The sequence below is a fragment of the Drosophila eugracilis genome, unplaced genomic scaffold, assembly GCF_018153835.1.
Source record: "Drosophila eugracilis isolate 14026-0451.02 unplaced genomic scaffold, ASM1815383v1 contig_2171, whole genome shotgun sequence".
NCBI classification, from domain to species: domain Eukaryota; kingdom Metazoa; phylum Arthropoda; class Insecta; order Diptera; family Drosophilidae; genus Drosophila; species Drosophila eugracilis.
In genome coordinates, this window is record NW_024573057.1 from 244,153 (window position 1) to 258,379 (window position 14,227).

At 39.0% G+C, this 14,227-nt stretch overlaps 1 protein-coding gene across 7 annotated transcripts in view; it reads left to right on the forward strand.

Annotated features, from left to right (window-relative positions):
- The window catches only part of LOC108110362 (hemicentin-2), a 54,707-nt gene that overhangs the window by 9,925 nt on the left and 30,555 nt on the right, over positions 1-14,227 (forward strand). Inside the window, exon 1 of one of the 7 annotated variants that reach the window (XM_017219404.2) lies at positions 4,053-4,656. The exons of 5 other annotated variants lie outside the window; for them this stretch is intronic. The gene's annotated coding sequence lies outside the window, so the exon portion shown is untranslated. Of the gene's footprint in view, positions 1-4,052; positions 4,657-7,459; positions 7,479-14,227 lie in introns of those variants that run through there. One more of the 7 variants, XM_017219408.2, reaches the window with a different exon arrangement.

Sequence of the window (14,227 nt, forward strand, 5' to 3'; positions counted from 1 at the left end):
ATACTATGAAAAATATCTTCGAGGACCATCAATAATAGAATAGGGAAAAGTTTGGTAAGGATAAGCAATGAAGAAACTATATTAATTGTGCAGCGGAAGAATGGTCGGCTTATTTATCATTGAAGTAAAAATTTAAAATGCGTTTCAGTATATTGACGTTTTTTGACGCTGGGGTAAATTTGGTTTGCTACTTGCAAGTATGTACTATACTATTTTGGTTGCAAATTAGTTAATGCTTTCAAATTAACATTGAAACAGCCAAGACCCATTGTGCTTTTACAATTCTTTCTCATTAAAAATATATAGGGCGTTCACTTTTACTTGCTGGAGCCATAAAACGATAATATCATAGTTCTTGGCCATAACAACTATTATGTACAAGATTGTAAACAAAACAAAGAGCAGCTAAAACAGCCAAGGCACAATTGCAGTTTCTGCCCTAATATGGGCTAAAAGAAAGTTGAAAGTATCGACAAACAAATAAGCGAAATTTCATTTACTGCGTCTCGTAATACGTACATATGTATTGCATACTGCGCAAGCATGCATACATACGTACATATGTATGTATGTGGATCCGAAAGTGTGCGCGAATGTCGGCGTTCAAATGTACATACATATGTCAATGCCGCGGACGTCGAGTGAGCGTGAAACAAATGCCAGCTATAAAATCTCAACAAAAAGCGATGCCAAAGGGCGCCAGCGTATAGCAGGCGTGAGACTGGTGGCAACATTTTTTATTTGTGTTTGCGGAGCCATGGCGGCCAGTGTAGCCGCCACACCCTCGCACTCGTTCCAATGTCGATAAGCTGTGTAAACGCATGGTAGAAAGCTCTTTCTGGAAGGCAACATTTTCAGGGGCATAGAAAAAAATAACTAAATAAGGGGTAAGATGACAATTTGAAGATAAGCAAGGCATAGGAACATACTATAATATGAACTCTACAAATCGGATGCGTCCCAGAAAAATGTGGCCATCATGTTCTAGTCTGTCGAGTATGGATAATATTATTGTGATATTCGGTGATTTTTGTGTCTACCAAATGTAATTATATATATATTTATATTTTTGTGAATTTTTCAAAGTTAGCAAAAAAAAAAGAAGAGAGCTATAGTCGAGTTCTACGATACCCGTTACTGTTTTATGCAATTTTAGAATATTAATTATGCTAGTGGAAATTTCCACCTAAACCTAAGTTTCTTCATAAATACCGAAATAATGTTCCGATTTAAAAAATTTTTGATAAAGCGATAAATATTGATAAAAAATATAATATGGTATACAAGGTCAAACGAAGACATACACTATAATATTATGGACGCACAGTTTTCCGCGGTTTGTGGGCGTTACAGTGAGCGTGACCGGATGTTAACTATTTGGCAGAAAGAGAAACACAAATTTATTTAAGTCTCAAACAAATTGATTTTGCAGCCAATAGTTCAAAAGAAAGTTCAACCTCGGGAAAGGATATTTTTCAATGATCCACATTTCCTTGTCAGCACTGGCGACTCTACAGCATTACTCGTACAGTAAAATGGTATACTAGATTTGTTGAAAAGTATTTAACAGGTAAAAGGAAGCGTTTCCGACCGTATAAAGTACATGTATTTTTGATCAGGATCAATAGCGAAGTCGATTAAGCCATGTCCGTCTGTCCGTGCGTCTTTTCGCCCGCCCGTCCGTCTGTCCGTATGAACGCTGAGATCTCAGGAACTATAAGAGATACAAAGTTAAGATTAAGCATGAAGATTCTTGAGGTCCCTGCGCAGCGCAAGATCATCAGGATCATGCCAGGCCCACTCTAACGCCCACAAATCACGAAAAACTAAAATCGCTGAAATCACAATCTCTTACGCCCACCAAGCTTGAAAGACGTTTTTCACATTTTGTAGACAAGCTGATATCTCGGTAACTATAACTGATCGGTAACTAACTAACTGATAGTTTCGTTTAAGCATGTAAGTTTTTATGATTCCCCCTATGCGAATTGTTTTTTTCCATCGAGCCACGCCAACGCCCACAAAACCCGGAAAACCAAAAAAGCCAAAATCTCAGGAAGTATAAAGCTAGAAAGCTGTGCCTTAGAATACGTACTTACGAGATGATTCTGCAACTGGCTAAGAGTTTTCATCTGACCACGCCTACTTTGATACAAGCCACGAACAATTGTGGCGGCCATAATATTTTAGTGTGCATCTTTGTTTCACCTTGTATACATATTTGTCAATATCTATCGATTTACCAAAGATTTTTCAAATGGGAAAATGGAAATGGGAAAGGAACACATATGCTGATTTTATTGACAAATGAGTCCCACAAGATCAAGGCAAAAACACAGTAATAATGCTCTTACTTTCGGAACGTGACTGATTGGCAGAGCGCACCTACGAGCATCACCGATGTCCGACAGCATTGCAGCATCCGCGTAGAATCATAAATGATGAAAGGCCGAGGCATTATAAAGCGCTTCAGCAAACGAAGAGCAAATGAAATAGATGCAAAATAGCACAACCGCACTTAAACTTGGCATAAAATAAACGCTGCTGCTAGCTGCCACTTGCCGACAAACAGATAACATGTACAGATAAACATGTACCTACGTACATATGTACGTATGTACATGTATGTCGTCTGCAATTAATGTCCCTTGGAATTCCGTTGAAAGTGCTGGGATTAGAATCAAAACTAGCTAACCACACGATAGAAGAACCTTCCGCAGCATCATAATAATGCGACAACAGGCATGGCCAACAACACTGTCAGCCGATGCGAAATTTGGTCTATCTGCCGCCAGTCGACGCCATTGCAAATTGTTGCCCTAAGCGGATTATGCAATGTGAGGGACGTGTGCGGACTTGAAGCCGAATTCGGATTCGGTGGGCTAGTTGGCCTGCGTGACAGTTGACAGTTTGACGTGGCCCACAGACTGGAAAATCGAATAATTTTTGATGAATCAATGTCATACTGCTGAAAATCTGCGAACTGTCAGCACGGCTGCGGAGTTCTGGGTGGGCTTATCTTTTTTACCTTTTAAATATGAAATATGATATAACACGGTCGGAGCTTGACACAGTCACTACGTGCCAGCACAAGTTTATTTCACCATCCTGCCACGCCTGTTCTAACGCCCACAAATCATGGGAAGCTAAAATCACTGAAATCTTTGGAACTTTGGAACTTAGAGCTAGGAAGTTGGGATTAAGTATGTATAATATTAAGATGCCTGAAATCTCGGTTACTATAAGGGATAGAGATTTTGTATGATGCCCCCAATCCGAATTATTTTTTTCCCTTGTAGCCACGTTTACTCTAACGCCCACAAAACACAGAAAACCAAAAAGGCGAAAATCTGGGGAACTATAACAGCATTTAAGAGATGCCACTGCAGAACGACGTCAGTTTTCACCCGAACACGTATACCATAATATTTAATGTATGTCCTCGGTTGTCCTTGAATAACATTTATAATATCGATCTACCAAAAATTTTTTAAATTTATAAAGAAATATAGGTTATAAGGCCTAACATGGCCAGTGACGTCATAATGATTTAGTAAACATACTTTTTTGATAAAAGGTGGCGCTTTATCCATTTCAACTAGCAAAATGAACATGTTACAATTGTGTAAAGCACTAACGGGTATTTTAAAGTCGCTGCCCTCGACTATAGCGTTTCTTCTTGTTAGCTCAGGAATAAAAATCGCCATATCTTATCCTATTCTCCTTCGCATTGTTTTCTGGCCCAAGAAAGTGTTAAAGTGTATGTTCGATATTTTTTCAATCAAATTACCTATATGTCACGTATACGCAATGCCGTATGTACATATATAAGTAGTCTTTAAAAATGCTCACAAGCCCAAAGCAGCCGCGAAGTTAGAGCACTAAAAGATGAAGCCGACGGGGAGGTATCGAATACACACTTGCATCCACATTTATACGACATCCACATGCCCTTCTATGAATATGTGTGTAGTGGATAAGGTTCATTAAAGTTCATTCTTCTGCCGTTCTCACCGTCTGTTTCCACATTTATTCACATTAACCAAGTTTGTGCCCGGAATTTTTTCATCGTTTGGCGGCCTCTGCCATTTTTGCTGGGTGACGTCCCGCGCTTAAATTTTGATGAAGCAGGAAACGCCTGTATTAGTGAACAGTGCGAGGTTAAGCCAAAGGAAACAGGTCAAAGTGTACTTGGACATATTTCGAGAGTTCTTTAGAGATATTTAAAGCGTCGAGCAGTTTCATTAAAAAATATTTTAGTCGCCTCGAAAAATGTATATGCGAACCTATTAGTATGTTATTATTAAGTCTCTTCCCCCGCTACTAACGGCATAAAACTAAACGAATTGCGGAAATATACGATAAATAAAATCTGTTGAGCTATGCAAGGCTCGGGTTCCCAGCATTCCGCTACTCTTGTGTACATAAAATCTGGGCAGGCTGAAAAGGGATGTCAGATTGCCGACTCCTTTGAAGTTCTTGGTGGCGTACCTTTCATTTTAATCATAGTGCCCGCTTATGTGTGTTCAGCTTGTAAATAGCAACACCGAAGACATATGCCACTTTATGTCAATTATTTTGACAGCAAACAAGAGCAAGTATACAGGATGTCGACGCTATTGAAACACACAAGATAAAATAAGAGTACATCAGGTGGTTAGTATATTTTCGCTGTACTGATAAGTGGATAGCACTTTATTTCGTGCAGCTACCAAAAAAAAGTTTGAGTCGTTATACACAGTTTTTTAACAGGGAACATTAACATCGAAAACGATAAGAAAATTAAGAAAACTCCAAGCTATTGGCTATATTAATTCCAAGGCTCAACAAGCAAGGAAGAAGCCATTTATCAGTCAGGAAAATATTGCTGCTCGGTTGAAGTTTACAAAGGAGCACATACTTTTTTCGATTTCGTTATGGGAAGTTATCAAAATATAACATTTTTGGTTCAGATGGACGACAATTTGTGTGACAGCGACCAAATACAGAGTTGGAAATTAAGCACTAATAATAAGTAGCACAGCAATAATAAGTAGAATCTGCTGCACAAAATAAGCTGCGGCATGAGAAAAGGGTGAATTTTTTATTTTTTTTACATAAGTTTTTGTTTTTATGATTAAGAAAATCGTTTTAGTTTAATAAGCATGTTAATAAAAAAAAAATTTTTTTTTCGATATATTTTTTAGTTTAGCAGGAATAACGACTCAAACTTTTTTTTTGTAGCTGCAAGAAATAATCTGTAATCCACTGTATATACACAATCATACAAAAGAATGATATTTTTCAACGAATTTCGTCGTTGAAACATATTGATTTGTTGATTAATGACATATTTGTTTTAGCAGACAACATTTTTCGTTCGTCTTGAAAGTTTCTATTGCTTATCGCCAAATTATAAGTATTACTTGTAGTAAAAATTGATACAGTGATGGAAAAAATAATAGAAACGACTTTTCACTTTGGGTTTGAATACGTATTTTTAATAAGGAACGTGGTGATGAGTGGATATTTTTATTTTTTTTTTGATTTATATACATCTATCTTACATACTAAAAAACAAAAATGCAATTAACTTTATTCATTAAGCTAAAAAAATATATTTAAGTCAAATTTTATGTTTTTGACTTGGAAATAAAAATAGAAACGATGTGACTTATCGTCATCCAAATTGACTAGCTTATTAAAATTAACCATGAAATGTTTTCAGGTTTAATATTTTGTTGCATTACCGTGATTTTTCAAAAATTCCGGCACACCTACGAGGCATAGACTCCACAGAATTGGAGCATATTGCTGGCTTAATGGAGTACAACTCCTCCAGGACTTTCTCCCACAAATGCTCCTTATTTTTTGGCCTAAAACCACTTAAACGTTTAAGAATGCCCCTCAAATGCTCAATAGGGTTTCAGTCGGGTGACTAAGCTGACTAATCCATAACGCCGACTTAATTGTCCAGGATCCCCTTTTTAGCAAGCTACAATGTGTGTTTGGTATCGTTATCCTTAATAATTTCCCACTTCAAAGCCATTTCATCCTCGGCATATGTTAACATAACGTCCATCATTATGTTTAAATTGTCTGTAGCACAGATATTGTCCTGTATCCAATATAGATAGTGGACCAACACCTGAAGCAGAGAAACATCCCCATAGCAATATAATATATTATATGTTTATAACAAATAAATGACAGATAGGTTGAAGAAATTAATTTGTTACACCATTCGACTCGTCCGAGCCTACGCCCTCCATCCATTTCAGCTTTAGTGCGTAGTGGGAGGTTATTTCAATATGCGGTTCAATAAAATTACGGTCAATAATAAACACTGCCGCGGCTAATTGAGTATGAAAAAAAAGATGCGTGGTGGCGGTGGTGATAAGAGGGGAGCCGGTAATGGTGATTGCTCCATTAACTCAGTGTCCCTGTTGCGGTCAGCATTCATTAGACTCAGGCGGGTTCGGAAAAAAATGCAACATGACACATTAAAAGGCTTTGCTTTATCCACCTACCTTTTTTTCAAGAGTTTATTTCAATGCCGTTATTTGTTTCCGTTTACTCACTGGGTGGTGGTTAGTCGGCGCACATCTGTTACAATCGCTAATTTTTGAAAATCGATTTTATTTAAACCGTTTTCTTGATATTTTGTTTGGTCACCAGGTAGAACTCTGGCTACCGGCAAAGAGTCTGATCCAGCTGGGCACCAAGTTCTGACTTCCCTAACCAATTTTAAGTGCCTGCTGCAAAAATAAGCACTTGCCACATGCAAAATTATATTGGGTGCAACTAGCAATGCCGACATCATTCAGCTGTCAGACCAGATTGAGCCGAGCGGCACGGCTTGCCATCAACTTATTGAATTTAAGCCAATTTAGCAAGCAAGCACTTAGCAGACCACATAGCAGCACAATTGCCCTGAGCATCTTTCGTCCGAAATCTGATGTTCCATGTCCAAAGTCCGTGTGCCGGATCAAGTGGCGGACCAATTTTGGATGGCACTTCGCCCTCCTCAACTAAATCAAGATGTCTTGCTTCTCTCGACCGCTGGCCACCTGTCAAGTGCATGTTGATAAATTTCCCAGCTAATGGTGCCAGTAGCCCAAGGAAACGCGGTGGGGATTGAGCCTTTGTCGGATTGGGGTAAAAATCCAGCATGTAGATGTATAGGGCACTACAGAAATGCCAAATGCCGGTCGGTGGCAGGTTGCTACTTCCACCGTTAACTGAATTGGAAATCACAAAAATTGGTCATTCCGACACAATGAGCAGGTTAGCTCCTAGCGTACGACCTGCATCATCCATTAGTGGAAGCGATAAATGCTGGCGAAAGTGCACGGAGGGAAGCCCAGAAACAACATTCTTGGAAAATTCAATTGCGCATCTTTAAGGGATCGGCGCTAAAAGGCTTCTCTCGGAATCAACGAGGACAAACCGTAGAGCAATGTTGGGTTGAGTAAAGTACGGCAAAGTAAAGCAAAGTGGTACGTAGTTTGCCTGGCAAAAACACTGGCATTTGGCGTTATTCACTTTGCTTGCTTCGATGTGGTTCGAGGTTCCGGCTGTCTGACTGTTTAGAGAAACATAAAGTTTTAACCGCAACTCAACGAGGTAGTCTGGCGACAATTTAATGTGCTACTGTGCTAGAATTTTATGGCTATTCAAAAATCAACAGGAGGAGCGGTACATCAGCAGATAGTAGTGAAATCTGAGCTATACGATTATGCCGCTAGGCAGCCGAGTGCGCATAATTTCATTAAGTCCAAATTTCCAGCTTGGCTAGCTCACATGGGACCATGGCTGAAAGCAGGTTTATAAATAGATCGCTCCAGGTTAGAATCGAGTTTTATTTCGCAGTATAATTTCGATAAACATCAGCAGATAGTAGTGAAATCTGAGCTATACGATTATGCCGCTAGGCAGCCGAGTGCGCATAATTTCATTAAGTCCAAATTTCCAGCTTGGCTAGCTCACATGGGACCATGGCTGAAAGCAGGTTTATAAATAGATCGCTCCAGGTTAGAATCGAGTTTTATTTCGCAGTATAATTTCGATAAACCAGGCTATAGAGGGTGTGTACCCATTTCCACTAGCAAAATGAATATTTTAAAATTCTGTAAAACAGTAACGGTTATCTTATAGTGGCGGTACTCGACTGTAGCGTGTCCTCTTGTTTAATCTTACGGCGTATATACATATATCAAAGAAAAATGAAAATATCGTCGGTCTGCCTTATCCTTATTCTGTTTTTCATTCTTTTGCCGAAGCGATGAGGTACTGGAGCTCGAGCGGAAAGTGCACCTATTTATGGGACCTTAGAATATTTTCCCTGTGCCCTATTGCCGGCCACATAAATATAAATAAAATCATTACTGACATAAACGGAACTCATTCACAATTCAAATTAAATTGCCCGTGCTTCTTGGCCACTTTTGGTGGTAAAGGTTGTACAGCTCCAGGGTGCGCTCATGCATGAAAATGACCATGGATACGTCCAAATCGGGAAACGGAGAGGAAGATATAGAGGCTTGGCCAGAGTTGAGGACATTAAGAGTTCAGCTATTTGGGCATCAAACTTTCAACGAGGACAGAAATGCTCTTAATATGCCTCATTTTTAATAAATTTAATTTGGGTGTAGTTGGCTATAATAAGAGGGCATTTCATTCCCAAAGTGTGTAATCCGTTACTCGTAGAGTAAAAGGGTATACTAGATTCGTTGAAAAGTATGTAACAGATAGAAAGAAGCTTTTGCGACCCTATAAAGTATATATATTCTTGATCAGGATCAATAGCGAAGTCGATTGAGCCATGTCCGTCTGTCCGTCCGTCCGTCCGTCCGTCCGTCCGTCCGTATGAACGCTGAGATCTCAGGAACTATAGCAGATACAAAGTTGAGATTAAGCATGAAGATTCTTGAGGTCCCGGGACAGCGCAAGTTTATTACAGTATCCTGCCACGCCCACACGCCCATAAATCGCAAAAAACTAAAATTGCTGAAATCTCGAACTATTGCAGTTAGCAAGTTGAAATTCAGAAAGTATAATCTTTAGATTACAGCGCATCTTATAGTAGTACTACTATCCGGCCGCACCCACCCATACGCCCACAAGGCTCAAAAGACGGTTTTCGGATTTTCTAGAAAAGCTGATATCTCGGTAACTATAAGTGATAGAAAGTTCGGATTAAGCATGTAGGTTTCTATGATGCTCCCAATGCGAATTGTTTTTTTCCGATCAAGCCACGCCCACTCTAACGCCCACAAAACCTGAAAAACCAAAAATGCAAAAATCTCGAGCTATAAGCTATAAGAGCTACACAATTTTGCTTAGGAACACATATTTAGGAGATGCCTCTGCAACTTGCCACGAAGTTGCATTTGGCCACGCCCACTCTAACTCCCACAAACCGCGGAAAACTGTAGCGTCTATAATATTATTATGAATGCCTTTGTTTGACCTTGTATAACTTATTTCTGTTAATATCTATCGATTTACTAAAGATTTTTCAAATCAGAACATTATTTCGCTATTTATGAAGAAATTAAGGTTATAAGCCCTCACATGGGCAGTGACGTCACTATAAGCATACTCAACATACTTCCTCTGACAATAGGTGGCGCCTTGTGAATTTCCACTAGCAAAATAATATTTTAAAATTTTGTAAAACAGTAACGGGTATCTTATAGTCGCGGCACTCGACTATAGCGTTTCCTCTTGTTTTTATATGTATTTTATGATGCACGCCAGCCTCAGAAAGAAATGCTTATATAATTTTATTACTGCCGGAAACATGATCTTCTGGATGGGGGCAAGGCCCGCGGCTTATTAAGCGTTTTAAATGTCAGTCGAGAAGGCTTAAAAGGGATAACATGAAATCTATTCAAACCGGTAGCCAAAGGCGTTTGAGTTTCCAGTTCTGAGCACAGTGTGGGCAGAACAAAGCTTAATATGCTCATAATCAGATGAAGCCGCACATTAATTATGAATATGTATGTGTGTGAGCCCGTGGGCGCATGGTGGTTGCAGAGGATGGTTGCTAACATATGGACGACCTAAGCCTAATAAGCTTAGCTAAATAAAAAATGGCGGCGGATATTTGACCGTGGGACCATAAAAACTGAGAGGGACATGGAATCGATATCTCTGCCAATCAAGCTTTTAAGCAGTCAAGGTACTAATGCCACGTGCTACGAGAGCATATTAATAGATTTTTAATTTTCAGTGCGTAGTCTAGTATACGATCTTGCCGTTTCAATAGTTTAATATTTATTTAGTTAAAAGCCATTCCGGGATTCCAGGATAACAATATTGAGGGCTCACAGGGCGAAATTAAAATCGAGGATGAATGCTGCGTCCCCTGAAATAAAAACAAAGTAGGGAAAATAACTTATATATCTTAAGTGCATCTATACGCCTAGGCCCCACGGAGATGGGCTCTCGCTTTGGTTATCTTTTTTCTTTGGCTTTCTTTGTTTAATTTTATTCAAACCATTTTCAAGAGTGAACTTTGCCGGCCTGGTCTCTAAGCTGGGGTTGAGAAGAAGTCTGAATATTTATTTCATTCATTTTAATTCCCTGCAAAACTTTTTTGATGGAGACCGAGTCAAATAATTACTTTTTCGGATTAGACTAACGTGACCCTCTTTAATTATTTGGCTACAAATTTTGTTTGGCTTTGGATCCAAAAAATCCAATAATTAATTGAAATAGCGAGGCATAGAGCGCGAATATGCCATGTCTTAGGCGATACTGATTGCACTTGACATGTCTAACTCAGGAGACCATTATCACCGGAGCTATCTCAGGAATGTACGAGTAGCAAAAAACACGTGGGCGGCGTAATGGATACAGACATGGTCGTCCTATGCATTCATCACAAATGCGTTTCGTTCACTTTATTGAATCCTCTTCTGCACCAAATACCTATATTATATAATGCTAACGCTTAAATATTTAGTGAACTGTAAACATACGAATCAGAAAAAATCCTAAAGTTTTCTTTTAGCATGTAAATTTCTCTACCTTTTTCTGATGCCATCATAATATCAAGCAGTGGCCAGGGGGTGGCAATTTCCGCCCTCGTGTCCCTCCCTGCCTACCCCTTTGACTCCTATCCCGGGCTATCCTATTTTGCTACTTTGTTTACTCAAGGAAGCTTAGTTAGTAGACATAATGTTCATTAAAAGCTACTTGACTACCGCAACCTGCGATTTGAACTTGCTTTTTGTGGCTTGCTTATGCTGGCTAAAGCTCATCGCGCCCCTTGAGTTAGTTATTCCTAAATCTTTTTATCTTAAAGGGAAAAAATCGCATATTGCATTCGCTGAAAAGGATATAAGTAGAACTAATTGTCTCCGACCCTATAAAGTAAGTGTATTTATTATGTTATATTTTTTCTAAAGTGGACTAGCAAAGTTTTTCAGTTGTGGGTAGCCACATAAACAAATTAAAAGGATTCTTTTACCATTGGGCTTAGTACATTGAAATTAATTGCGATACTTTTGGGTAATGATCTTGTTAAGCCAAGCCCAATAGCATCATTTAAGAGAGTAGAACAACAAAAGGAATTCGAGCATGAGCTCTACTCGGCCATCAAGAATACTTTGCAATGTGACGTCAAAATAATTACGTGCAGAACAACGCTTGATAATAAAAATAAGTTATCTAGCTGGGCGAGCAGTGCTCTATGTTTTTCTGAACGGTTGATACGTGTTCAAGTGTTGACTTTTATAAATTGTTCACTTGTTACGTCCTTCCTACAGCCGGGTGGGTTCCTAGGGCTGGGGTCCTAGGGCTGGGACAGGTGAGAAAGTATAAGCGGGAGCTCTAATTGGTAAGCCATTAATATCAACGGCAGAACAAACCAGATAGAGAGCGGACGGTAGTCTTTTCTACAAACGGATTAAATAGCATTTAAAGCGCATTTGGGGGCTCAATCATTGAATTCAGCCTTAGACCTCGATATACATACCCTGAACGACCCCTGATCTTTCCAAACTGGTCGGCGGCGGATTTACATTTCCAGCCACGTACGACTGAGAATTAAAATAATTTTCGACTTTTCCCTACTCGGGCGCTGCGAACCACTGCTACTGCTGGCGTTGCGGTTGGCGGCCCTTTCCGCAATTAATGCCAACAGATTAATTTTACGCATGGTTGCGTTTAAAAAAGCAAATTCTAAGTTATTTTATCCAAGCACCAAGAAAATGGAACTTCTTCCTAATGAGTTGACATTAGCTGTTATGCTGGTCAGCTCTGGAACCCTAATTTGGTTGGAGCGTGGTAGGAACAGTCATTTCATAATCAAGCTGTTAAACACTCGGCTTCCTTTTGTTTCTTCGATAACTTTAACCATATTTTAAGCGACTGCAATTTGGTATTGATAGGCTTAAGGCAACAGATGGGCCAATAATAACTTTTACATCCAGCGACGAAGTTAAGGGGACGATAAATCTTGTGGCACTGGCGTGGCTTATTCCTGGCATCCTATGTGCTAAGATGTCAACTTCTGCCAACGCCATACAAAAATAAAAACCAATGCTGTGCGGCTTCGCAAGGTGTTTGGGGGCTTTTTCGTCCCAATGACCTCGACTCCTTTAGGTCGATACTAGCTATAAGTTATTCGCATTACACGGTAGTGTGGCGAGGAATGATTTATGTGTGTCTATCGTCCGGGAGACTATTTATTGAGCAAATAAATTAGTCCTCGTGTCATCGTTGTATCATTAGACCCGCAAGTCACACCAAGATTAAACCTATTCGGGAAATATTATGCAACTATCCTCGCAAGATACCCATTACATTTTATTTCTTTACCATGTCAAATTATTATCCGAAGTCTGAGTTTTAATAATTAAGCAAATTTTTAGCTACCGCATTTAAAAAGAGATAGTTATAGTAAAAATAATGTTAACGAAAAAAGCCGAAAGCCAGTTTGCAACTTGATACACAAAGCTTTTTAAACGTTTTAAATTTTATTTACTGATAGCATGCTTACAATAAACATGGATTTCTAGGAATATCTAAGTAAATAACAAAGTTGTAAGCGACATAAAATTAAAATATAAAATTGCGTATTAAATTTTAGGGGTCGAGGTCGAAATCTTCACCGTTCACTCGCGAGCACGCACACACATGCGGGTAGGCTTCGGCGCCGCGGCTGAACTTATTAGCAACAAAAGGTCATAAACAAACAAACATACATGGCCAATAAAAAAATTGTTGTAATAAGCCCCTGGCGAGCCTGGCACAGTTGACTGGAAACTAGACCGACTTGGGACTACACATTTTGGGCTATATGAAATATTTAATTTATTTTACTTAATTCCATACGCCAGATGTTAAAAAAATCTTTTCGTTCGGAGCTTAAACCGGAATTGCTGGTATGTTTAAAGGTAGCTCCTCAAGGGGCGCTCCTCTAGAAATAAATATTTATCTTCTTTTTATTAAAAAAAAAAAGCTATAATAGAATGCCGCTACAATAATTTAGCCGTTTCTGTTTTCTGTTTTTTTGTCAGAAAATGTTGAGTAACTGATAGTGACGTCAGTGCCCATGTGGGGCCTTATAACCTAAATTTCTTCATAAATAGCGAAACATTTTTCCGATTTGAAAAATCTTTGGTAGATCGATAGATATTAACAGAAAGAAGTTATACAAGGTTAAACGACGGCCCCAGTTTTCCGCGGCTTGTGGGCGTTAGAGGGCGTGGCCGGATGAAAACTAGGGGCCAGTTCCAGTGGCATCTCTCTAATATGTATTCTTAGGCACAACTTTCTTTTGGTTTTCCGGGTTTTGTGTGCGTTAGATTGGGCGTGGCTTCTTCGCAAAACAAAAAAAAAACAATTCGCATCATAAAAACAAAAAAATTAGAAGACAATGAGACATTTTCACGTTAACCTTTTAAAGTAATTAGGTTTGGTTAAATATTACAGTTGCCCACAATGAGTTGTTAAGGTGCTTTTAAGACGTACTGTTTATCCAATAAATGATTACACAAAAAAAAAACATAAAAACCTACATGCTTAATTCGAACTTTCTATCACTTATAGTTACCGAGATATAAGCTTTTATACAAAATGCGAAAACCGTCTTTTGAACTTGGTGGGCGTAAGAGTGGGTGTGATAAGATGCGCAGACATCCAAAGATTATACATACTGAATTTCAACTTTCTAGCTCTGAAATTTCAGCTTTCGTGATTTGTGGGCGTTAGAGTGGGCGTGGCATGATCCTGA